Source organism: Lineus longissimus, chromosome 8, assembly GCF_910592395.1.
Source record: "Lineus longissimus chromosome 8, tnLinLong1.2, whole genome shotgun sequence".
NCBI lineage: Eukaryota > Metazoa > Nemertea > Pilidiophora > Heteronemertea > Lineidae > Lineus > Lineus longissimus.
Genome location: NC_088315.1, coordinates 968,028 through 979,502, shown reverse-complemented (window position 1 = coordinate 979,502; position 11,475 = coordinate 968,028). Strand labels below are relative to the sequence as shown.

The window sequence follows — 11,475 nt, the reverse complement described above, 5'->3', positions numbered from 1 at the left end:
TGGCTTTGATAGCAAGTTTGGTACAGTATGCAAGGATAGGCAACACATGCGATTATTGAATCATGTGGAGAGTGATTCTGACCTTTATTATCTTCTGTAAGATCACGATTGTAAAAGTCATTTAAAGGAGCATGCACTTGTGAACGCGAGTGTTGCCTCTTCGGTAGTCGCTTGGTCCTTCGGAGATGTCTTTGCTTGCTGTCTGTGTCTTGTACTAATTGCATCAAAGAAACTGCATTGGTTGAACACTTCGTGGTTATATCTTCTCACTCTGATGGAGAAAAAAATTTGTTAATATCCTAATTAGGTTACCAGTAAGTTGATTAACTGTATGAAGATGCATTGCGTGCATGCACTTGATGACTGTGAACATTGCTGCAACATGTTTTGAGAGTCCTTTATCACTATAATCTTCTCATACTGAGAGAGAAGGGATATCTTAATATCCTAATTAAGTTACCAGTAAGCTAATTGACTGTTTATGAAAGATGCATTATACCCATGCAGTAAACATGAGCATAACTGCAGCAGATTTCATCTTTATATTCTCGATGACCGAGTTTGCACTTCGGCATTTGTTCAGTCGGTGTTCATATGTTAGAATTGACTGGCCTAGAATTGACAGACGCGACAAAGACTTGTTCGCATGACTAGATTGGAAATTTGACTCCTACTGCAGCTGAAATGATGCTGAACATGTCAAAACAAATCGATATTTGCGAGGATGCAACCACGCAATTGGGGTCCAGTGGACTAGTTTGAAGAAAATCGTACAGAGGGCGTGCATTGTAAAGAAACCGGGTGCCGGTCCTGGATGATGTCTCGTCAAGCGAGCGCTCAACCTCGTAATTGCTGAAAGGAATCAGCACTGCACGAATCCTTCAGAATATTTGAAGCATCCGAAAGCCGTCTTAAGCAATGGCTGCAATAAATCACTCTTATATACCAACAAACTGATCAATTAGTTCATTATTTGCAGAATCCAAGAATGGGGCATTATTGCGCTAAAGCATCCCCTGGGTCTCATGGTTCCTGCGCAATTTATTGTTTTATGATGTCACTTTGCACTTAAGCGAATGACCATCTCTTCGAATGTCTCGCGGGATTGGAGGGAAATGACTCGGCGTTGAGGAAATGACCACTGGGCTATCTGAAGGCGTGTGTGCTTGTTTCTTATGGACTCGATTGATTGTTGGGCGGATTTCACCGGTGTCGATGTGTTGGCATGTTCTTGATGTCCAGATGTGCCGAGAGAAACGTGAAGAAATATGAAAAAGTGTCGGTGCTTGATTACTTTAGAAAATATACCCAATGCTGACTAAATTTGGACTGGGAAGCACCATGCTTGTTCTATGTCTTTTTAGACTTATCTGACATGCCTGAAACCTCGGTACCCCGCACATGACTGTTGCCTCCTATCTTCAAAAACGAGTAGAGTGCACCATGGACGACACCATCACGTTGCAGTATAATGTAGGGTGTGAAGTCTTCATGTTCATCCGTGTGCCATGATGTTCACAGTAATTGCAATCACACTCTGGGTGCCGTTCAAATGACCTCGGGTTCACAGTCTTTGTTTTTTTTCGATTTACATATTAGGCGGGAAGTCATTTACTGTCAAACACAACGATGAGACACCTGCTGCCGGATTGCTTTTGACTTCGGTGAATTAAAGTAGATGTATAGGAAGTGTAGTCGGAAATATGGTCGTGCGAATGTGTAGTTTCTTTGACTTCTCATGTTACCTGATGACTCTATGTGGATTATGATTTGACATTCGGACAAAGTGCAAACTACGTCTCTCGAAATGTTCCCATAAAGTCCTCAGGGGTTTAAGTCAACTTCAGGGATCGATGTGTTGTTTTTTTCGAATTAAGCTGCTGACGTCTGCGGAGGGGGAAGTCTTAAAGTGCACTTCTGGCAAATTCTTGAAAAAACAGCGAGAGACTTCTTCATAATTACTCCAGCCTATTATCCTATTATAACAAAAATATTGATAAAATGACAAAAGTTATTGGTCTTGTTTATAATCGGACCACAGCGGTCAATTGCTATTACACAAAATCAATTAAAACTACACATTGCTCTTGGGAAAACGATGTACCATTGTCCATTTCACTAAAGAACGCTCTTAGGAATATGAGTCAAGTCGTCCAATTAATGACCTGGACCAGTCAATTAAACCATCGACAAACCCAAGCTAAGAAGGCTGAGCATACTGCACATTTAGATGTACCAATGTACTAGTGTCTTGGGTCTTGATTGAATGGTACGGACGAGAAGCTGGATGTCAATCAAAGAAGCTGCAATGGAGAGATAAATAGACCAATCGAACGTAACAATACATTGTCTGGATATTCGAAAGCCACGTAATATCGGCACGTACAGTAGCCATTCGAGATGGGTTATTGTGCAAGGATTCACGCGCAGCGTCCGAATCTCTCGATTGGCCTATAATGGGAAATAGAAATCCTGACTACGCTTTTAAATTGGCGATTAATATTCTCGAAACGCGATGGCTTATTAGCGCTATTCTGTTTGGTATTTTCAAACATTGAGGGATGATTCACCGGTTTATTCTGACTCCCTGACCACTAGCTGTGCCCTGCGTGCTGTCCCAAAGAACAACATGGGAAATTATTTAGCTGAAAGCGCGGGTCGCTTCTTTGTTGCTTGATACGAATTTCTAAAACGAGTGTCCTGATTAAGTGGTTTGGTGATTTATTAGGAGGCGTCATGAACTTGGCTGAAAATACTAACAGTGTAGCGCCAACAAGCTGATTGCCTGATCGACAGCTCCCCAGACTTATTGAGTAATATGAAATGCAAGCCTCGGTAACTGGCCGGCTGTCATCTCTGAGTTGCTTGATCGCGTAATGTGGTGTGACTGTCTTCACACACCACGGTCTGCCGGTTAGGTTTGGCATCGCATCTGTATGCTATTTGATATGCAAAATCAACTCTCAGCAAATAGCAGCAAAGTAACGGCAAACTTATCAGTCTTCCTCACTATAGCTTTGTCATTAAATCCATGCTATGTACCCGAAAATGAGCCTCGCGTACCACCAAGGACAATGGCACATCTTTAGAACATCCAATCGACGACTTCCAAGATCACGATTTTTGTTTCAGTATAGAGCAGTGTGCGGACGATAAATTAAGATCCGCGATCCATAAAAAATATCTTTTGAAGTGTGAATTGCACAGGCGCTGCCATTACGTATCAAAATGATTCTAAATATGTCTTATGTTATTTTTCAGGAATGGACAGTCTCTTCATTCGGTTGGATTATTCGATACTGACCTGACGTTGAGCTACCGACGTTCTTTTTAACTTTGGTCACAGAATGTAAATGCCATACTAAGGTAAATGTTCTCAGTATCTCTCCAGTGCAGCATGCCGATTTCAGAAGAAATCTGTAGCCTAGATGGTGGTGCATGTTTTATTTTACTAATCTGTGTCAATAATTATCGTTATCCTTTTAGAAATTGCGGCCTGGTGTATCTCGGCATGTTGATATGCTGATCGTTTCCAATTTCTTGTGATCATTTTGTATCATTCATAATCTTATTTTTTTCCAGATGGAATGAGTCGAACTTAAATTTTGCTCGTAAGTCTTCTATATTTCCCATGCTACTATATGGAGCGTCAATTCGTGATATTGATTATCCTAATAGTTCCAGCCATTTACCAGAACACCAGAAATAGACACATGGCCTTTTGCAATATACTCTTCTGATATCAGTTTCTGCTGCGACTTTGTCATATCTTTAATGACATTAAAGCTTCATTTCAAAAGGTTGAAAATGATTTATCGTTGCCTTAACTTAAAGGAGACAATGGCCTTGAAAGAGACAAAGCCGTCTAAGAACGTCTTTGTCGCTTACGCAAGAATTAGAACAATTTCAAGCTGAGATGATATTAAAACTACTCTCTGATCAGGTAATGATCAGGATATAGGATCAAATGAGACGAAGGGGGGTCTTCAAAAAGGGAGTCGCATGCCACCCTTCTTTCATCGATGGATAAAAATGGAACAAAGGAGCTTAATAAAGGCCCAAGAGCTGCAGCCTCGGAAAAAGGGTGGCTTGCAGCGGGGTCGTGTGAATCTCAAACTTTCGCTCTCACGGGTGTTTTTACAAAGGGACCATTAGGCAAATGAAAAGAGGAATTATGCACAGCATCGTGTAGCTTACCCAGGATTATGCAAGCAGCCTTGCATCAGGTTATTAAACATTTAGCGCGGATTACGAACTTTTATTTGACTCTCATCATAAGTCGGAAATCTGCTTTGCGTCACTGTAGTTAAGCATGTTGAGTGAGATATTAAAAATTCAGAAGTAGACATCTGACAGAATAATGTGATTTAAAAGTGAATCCTTGACTACAATACTTTGAAATTGGTTTGCATTAAGGGCGCACCGCGATTGATATTGCATTACGTGGCTCCTCTTGGTTAATGTTTGATACTTTCACGTGGTTGCTAATGGTAGAAACAAACTTGAAATCATTGAAGGAAGACATTGAAAAAACCAAATTCATCAGAAATTGGAATTAAAATCTTGTAGTTATTGATGCATGGTGAGACACTGTGACAACAAAGGGACTTAAAGTAGTGCATAGGAATTCCGCTTTTTAAAGTATACTTGATGCAATCTGATCTCTAGTATTGATAATCTGAGTGATCTAGGACTTTGAAACTTCTTATTTTCAGAAGCCATTTGTCTTTCGTTTATTGACAAGGTTGAACAGAACTCCAAGGTTTTACAGGTGAAGTGAAATTATCCATGGATCTTGCTCTCAACCCGTGTTATTATGGTAATAATACAGATAAAGATACAGATAAAAATACTATGAGTAAGCTGTTTGCAGTTTCAGCGGTCCTCGAAGAGTACTGGTAGGTCATCTTCATCATGTTCCGTACAGGCCGACATTTATATTATGTTTCAGAATCCTATTCTAATACAAAGGAATGTATCACCCGAATTTAAAGAAGTTAAGGATGGCGTTATATTAAAGTTCATTTTATGGTGTGTGCCACTGAATACAATGAGTTCATTCAGGCTATGGTAATGAAAAATGCTCACAACTTGCAAATACATGTAATCTACAGACCAACCAGTTAAGTAGATTTCCTGATCATCTGCACTTGGAAACCCCATTTACAGTGCAGTCATGTGTGAAACATTAATTACATCTTTTTGTAATAATTTCAACACCATGACAGATTAATTGTCGCAATTGCCGCGACCAAATTACGATATTTGGCGGATGTCGTTAATGCATGGGGTGTCACGTGCCGTCTCACAACACTTCCGGTTTCTACATCCGCAAATGGCTACCTAAGTTTGGACAACTCAAAAATGACAATAGCCAGCATTATGCCATAATATTTAATGCGTGTTAATTAGCCTCCAACTTAGTCAATATTTCCTATCAGTTAATTCTCCTCTTCGTCTGAAACGATTGACATGAGTAAATTTGCATTTTTAGCTCCTGGCGGCCATCTTGAAACTTAAACAATGTCGGATTGCAACCAAATTTCATGTGATTGTATATCTATGTACTCTCTACAACATCCCTGATTTTCAGTCAAATCCATCTATCAATATGGCCGCTAGGTGGCCATCTTGAAAATTAAACTCTAAAATTCAAACTCAAAAATTTCACTGAAGGTGGCACTTTTCCTGGAGTCCTCAAATTTGGTATGTAGACACCTATATGGCATCTGTACCTACACGTATTAATAAAAACATTAAGTCAATGTGGCCTACTTTTCAGGTGTAAGTAACTCAGGTCATAAAATCCCATGTCGGTCATATATCAAGAAGTGTGATCTTCAAATGTACATCATTGATTTATATGACCAAACTTAAAATTATGCTTATAACATTTTGACTTTGACCTAGTTTCCATGGTCGGACAGGTCTGAACTCTAAAATGTCACGGAAGGTGGCACGTTACGTACACTACCATTTGTCACAGATTCTTCAAATTTTACATGTGGACACCTATTGGGCATATGTACACGTTGACCCAAGTTAGGTCAATTGTGACCTGATTTTGACCAAGTTTTCAAGTTCACAGAGGTCCGTCCATTTGTGCGTCGTCGGGCTTGCCATCATCGGTCCGTCCGTCCGTTCGTCGTCGGTCTGGCCATCATTTGTCCGTCTGTTGTCCATCGTTTCTTACTGTCAATCCTTCGGATAAGGTCTTATGACAAAATACCTGGGTTTTTGATTTGACCTACTTTTGAAGGTGACAGAGATCAAACTGTAAAATTAAAAGGTGGCACGCTTCGTCATTATTTGTCCTAGACTTTTCAAACTTGATATGTAGTCACCAAATCGGCATCTGTACTTATTATTAAAAAAAGTAGGTCAATGTGACCTACTTTTCAGGTGTAAGCAAGTCAGGTCATGAATCCGATGTCGGTCATATATCAAGAAACCTTCACGGTGTGATCTTTAAATGTACATCATTGATTTATATGACCAAACTTAGTGCTTATAACATTTTGACTTTGACCTAGTTTCCATGGTCAGACAGGTCTAAACTCTAAAATGTCACTGAACGTGGCACATTACACTATCATTTGTCACAGACTCTTCAAATTTTACATGTGGACACCTATTGGGCATCTGTACACGTTGACCCACTTTAGGTCAATTGTGACCTGATTTTGACCAAGTTTTCAAGTTCACAGAGGTCCGTCCGTCCGTTTGTGCGTCGTCGGGCTTGCCATCATCGGTCCGTCCGTCCGTTCGTCGTCGGTATGGCCATCATTAGTCCGTTGTCCATCGTTTCTTACTGTCAATTCTTCGGATAAGGTCTCATGACAGAATACCCGGGTTTTTGATGACCTACTTTTGAAGGTGACAGAGATCAAACTCTTAAATTAAAAGGTGGCACGCTTCGTCATTATTTGTCCTAGACTCTTCAAATTTGATATGTAGTCACCAAATCAGCATCTGTACTTATTATTAAAAAATTAGATCAATATGACCTACTTTTCAGGTGTAAGCAAGTCAGGTCATAAATCCGATATCGGTCATATATCAAGAAACCTTCACAGTGTAATCTTCAAATGTACACCATTGATTTATATGACCAAACTTAAAATAGTGCTTATAACATTTTGACTTTGACCTAGTTTCCATGGTCAGACAGGTCTAAACTCTAAAATGTCACTGAAGGTGGCGCGTTGCACTACCATTTGTCACAGATTCTTCAAATTTTATATATAGACACCTATTGGGCATCTGTACACGTTGACCCACTTTAGGTCAATTGTGACCTGATTTTGACCAAGTTTTCAAGTTCACAGAGGTCAAACTCTAAAAGTGCCATGTTTTGTCATATCTAAAAGTCAATTTAACCTCAATGTCTCATTTCATCTACCACTAAATCATTCCCAGGTGAGCACAGTGACATTTCATTGATCTCAAAAAGCGTCATAGCGCCTCGCTTTAATCTTAGGACCGCATGAAATCCCGATGCAGTCACGCTGATGCGTTAATTTTGCGTTAGTTAGTTTGCCTTCTTAAAGTTTTATTCCCTGATGATAGATGCCAGTGATGGTCTTTTTTAATGAGAGCAAACTATAATTCTTTAAACACAAACATGAAAGATGCATTCTGAGTGCCCCCATAAGGAGCGGACATAAACTAGTTAACTCGATTTCGTGTGCTAAATAACTCGTAAAGTAACCAAACAGCAAACACAATCATACACAAAGGTTAAAAAGTTGCTCTTCCATCCACTGGCACAAATAGGGCAGGAAATCTAGCGGCATTAGAGTTAAAATATGAAACTAATCAAACATATTAAACAAATCTACAATATCTACAAAAAATATGTATTTTTCTATAGCTCATGAAGATGATAGAAGACGTATTACTTTACCATATCAAAAATATGCCTAAGATAGTAATGTTCTGTGCATATTGCTGTGAGTTGTTAATTACTAATAAAGCATTAACTTGGCCATTACTGTCTGATTGGTTGGTAAGAAATGACGTCATCACACCATATTATATATTTACTTTATTAATGATAAAAAATTTGGGTTTTGAGCACAAAATGTTTTATCAGCCTTCTTAAAGCTGACATGCATGCATTAAAACACTAACGCCCGACCGCCATGTTTTGAACGACCGGTCAGCCATGTTTCAAGTGCCCTTCAGATATGATAGACAATCAGCAGGCCGCAGTGGCGCTACCGTATTCACCAACAGAGCACTGGATGTGGTCACAGATATGAGCATCAGATCAGACCTCACACGATCAATGTTTGAAATCGAATGCCACCTCATCAGACAGTTCCTCAATACACTCATGGTTCTAATACTAGCAAGGCGGGAAATTGTTTTGTAACTTTAAAATTCGAAAAATAGCTGCGTGCTCTTATAATCCTCACAGGCTGTCATGTTCATCTCCTGATTATGTATCTTATGAACTCACTTTGCCAATATTGTGAAAGGGCACATTTGAAGGCCACTTTGAAACTGGAAATAGTACAGATGGCACAAAAGACGCCGTTCTGTCAAATGAAATGAAACGAATTGAAAAACTGAGAAATATGTTCGTTTACAACAATGGCTTCATGGCATTGTGGGTAAGATGTTAAAGATCAAGTGGGAGGGTTCCGAGTTCGAACCCGCTCGAGGAATATATTTCATTTTTTTCTTTTCACGAGAGTGTCTGTTACCTGTCTCGTCAATGAACTTGTCGTTTGTGCAGTCAAGTGAGATCAGCCGCTGGGTGTCTATCATGTTTCAAGTGCAGTTGGTCGTTTGGTGGTCGGGCGTTTGTATTTTTTGACTTGGTCGTTAGGGCTTTTATGCATTCATGTCGGCTTTAAGTTACAGTCTCCTTCTTTAGATAACATCATAACCGGGATAACTATTAAATAGTAATTACTTTGAGAAAGGTAGTCCACCAGTCTAAATTAGCTGTAACGTAGCTTGTAATGCTAGGACTCAGTATAATGGACCTAACATGTTTGACAACCAATAAAAAATCAAATCACAGTACTCGCCAAATCTGACAAGTAATGATGTTAAAAGTGTTGGATGTCATCCTTAAACTTAAACTTGTAGAAAATCCAGTTTAAATACTACTGTCCTAAAACTTAAATGTCACTTTTATTTTTTTTCTAAATTGTGTGTAAACCTGTAATTAGTTATATCACCTTTTGAGCAAAATGCAGATTTTTTTGTTATTCGTGTATTTTTTCAATCATTTTTTTCTGTTTTGTAAAATGTACAATATCCACATTTTGGTAATAGATGCCTTATTACTTATAAAAGCGCAGCATTTCGTGTTTGTCCAGCCGATAATTCTCGCGAGAGTGATGTCACTCTTCTGCAATCGTCCAGAACAAATGAAGTACCAGAAATTTAATTTCTCGGCTCAGAGACGACTCGACACGCTACTCGATATTTGGCTAATATGCCACACGTGGCCTTGGTCTCACCTATTTCTCTCGATTCGATCGAAATATTGGAACCAAATAGGAAATACTCGCTCACAAATCGAAGCTCCGAAGGTGAGAGTATTATTTCAGTCACGATGTATCATAGCCAGTTTGTTCGGGTAGCTTTCATACATAGTCGTTGACAGTGGTCTGCATATCACGGCAAATTTGCTATTCTATCGAACAGTCGGCATCGTTTCGAATACTTTAGGCCTTTGGTGAATACTGGGCAACTTGCCCTTGGCATCAATGAACATTTCTTTACCTTTCAGACAGGAGTAGATAGGCAATGGTTGCATTTTGTACTGCTTTTGACTTCAGGGACTTTTCCATCTAGGAAGCGTAATGAGGCCAACAATCCACATTTTTGATACAAATAGGCCTACATGTGTGATTCAGATATAGTGTTAGCTATTACAAGGCCTATTGCGTGTTGTGTACAATGAACTACAGTTGCACGGTTATCGTACATGCAGTGCAAGTTCAGTAAGACAATGATACGATTATGTAGGTCCATTGTATCTTCGTACTTATGCCTTGCTTTTATGTCAGACTCCCCTGCTTAAGGGGGGGGGGGGGGTTGTTCAGTTTATTTGATGTCTACCTTATGATAATGATGGTTTGCGCAGCTTCGGTGTGAAGATATCAGGTGAGGTGGGCTGGTTTTCGTGCTGGAGTAGCTTAATGGTGTAGCTCAAATTTAATACTTGTTTAATATTTCCGCTATTTCATGTTATTTCAATTTTATTTCAGAATATTTTGCAAGTCTTCACAGAACTTGCAAAATAATACATTACCAGAAAAACGAAGACTTGTTTTGCTGAAGAAAAAAAGAAGAAGAACAGATATCCTGAAGTTTGCAGCCAAAGATGTCTTTATTTTCAGGTGGTTTATGGAAGAACAGGACTGGTCCCGAGGCTTTGTTGGTAAGCCTGGTCCCAACGTCGACGAATTTCGGCCTGTTCGATATCAAATCAAAACATTTCATTGTCACGTAGTGCTATTAAAGTATTAAAGCCTCGTAGGAATTCCGGGAGTAGTAAGGTTTTGTCGTAACTCGCTGGTGTTGTCTCAGTTCCAAGCTCGAAGATGTTTAGAAAAGCTTTAAGTATTGTCAAACTAATACTTCTTTTACAAAGAAAACATCATTAAAATAAATTTCTTGTTTTCAATTTCAGAAGAAAAATTGAAGGTATGCTTTATAGACTAGACTAGCTGCTGCGCGTAGATAACCTGGTGGTCAAGTGGTTAAACATGTTTAAGCTCCTCCTGTAGCTCAGATGGAGACACTCGATTGTCCGGGTTCGAGTCCCACTGAGAAAACGGAAAGGTTTGTCAGGCAATGCATACTTAGGCCTACATGAACGTTCCAAGTCGTTAGCATGTTACGGAAGCGATAAAAACGCAGTTTCCTGGGTCTTTTCAAGGAGGCCCTTGTTCATAGAATCAGATCAATCTGTTCCCCATGTCTCTAGTCAAAGGATGCTGACCATTCTGAAGTATTTTTCACCTTTGCTACAAGGGTCGATAAATTGTCTCCACCAAACGATGAAGGTGTGCCATTTCCGCCAACAACTCATCGATTCTGATTAAAATATGGATTCCCTCCTCATCAATAGGTGAGGAATTCATAGAATGGTACATGAATATTGAACGAATGAGTACATATTGTTGCTAGATCTAAGGCTGGCCGTTATGACACTTGAGATGGGAGGAATCATGGTGAACAGTGCGCGTTGTAGTGAATAATGCATATGGGTGTTAATATTGCCATGTTCTGTAGTATGATTTGCAGGTTTTTCTAACCCTTGGGTCCATCAAGGATTTAGGCATTGTTAGATGTAGCTGAGATCTTTTTATTGACGATGGAATTTTTGCAATGATGTTGATGATTTGAAGAATTTCGAATTCAGAGAGTCCCGAAGAGAAGATCTACTTGATGTAAGTTCTGGTGAATTGTCTTTAGAATCAAAACTGCCAAATTCCGCATCCCCGT

The 11,475-nt window shown here is 39.4% G+C and overlaps 1 protein-coding gene across 1 annotated transcript in view; it reads left to right on the top strand.

Moving 5' to 3' along the window:
• Nucleotides 1–3,268: 3,268 nt before the first annotated feature.
• Nucleotides 3,269–11,475, top strand: part of LOC135491984 (uncharacterized) — a 201,476-nt gene continuing 193,269 nt past the window's right edge. Inside the window, exon 1 of the mRNA XM_064778009.1 lies at nt 3,269–3,366. The gene's annotated coding sequence lies outside the window, so the exon portion shown is untranslated. The remainder of the gene's footprint in view (nt 3,367–11,475) is intronic.